We start from the raw sequence: 305 nt of genomic DNA, 5'->3' as shown, positions 1-305 counted from the left end.
TGTACGAGAGTCTGGTAGGACCAGGCTGGCTTAAGACAGGAAGAGGCCATTCAAGAAACTCAAAGAAAAGGCAAGAAGTCAAGTTCATTATTTAAACCAGGATATTGCATATCTTTAAAGAATCACAGCTTTTGTGGGTAGCCTCTTTGTACTGAAGAGCCATATTGGCGGTATTGGGGGTTGCTAGTTCTTATAGCATGTTTATGTTCAGCTAGTCTTGCCTTCAGTTTACGTTTTGTTCTCCTGACAAAAACAGCCACATGGACACTCAAGTCTGTATAGTCACATAAGTGTGTGTGTGTGTG

Source organism: Etheostoma spectabile, chromosome 21, assembly GCF_008692095.1.
Source record: "Etheostoma spectabile isolate EspeVRDwgs_2016 chromosome 21, UIUC_Espe_1.0, whole genome shotgun sequence".
Classification (NCBI taxonomy): Eukaryota; Metazoa; Chordata; class Actinopteri; order Perciformes; family Percidae; genus Etheostoma; species Etheostoma spectabile.
The sequence above is the reverse complement of the archived record's forward strand: the minus strand, read 5'-3'. Positions refer to the sequence as shown.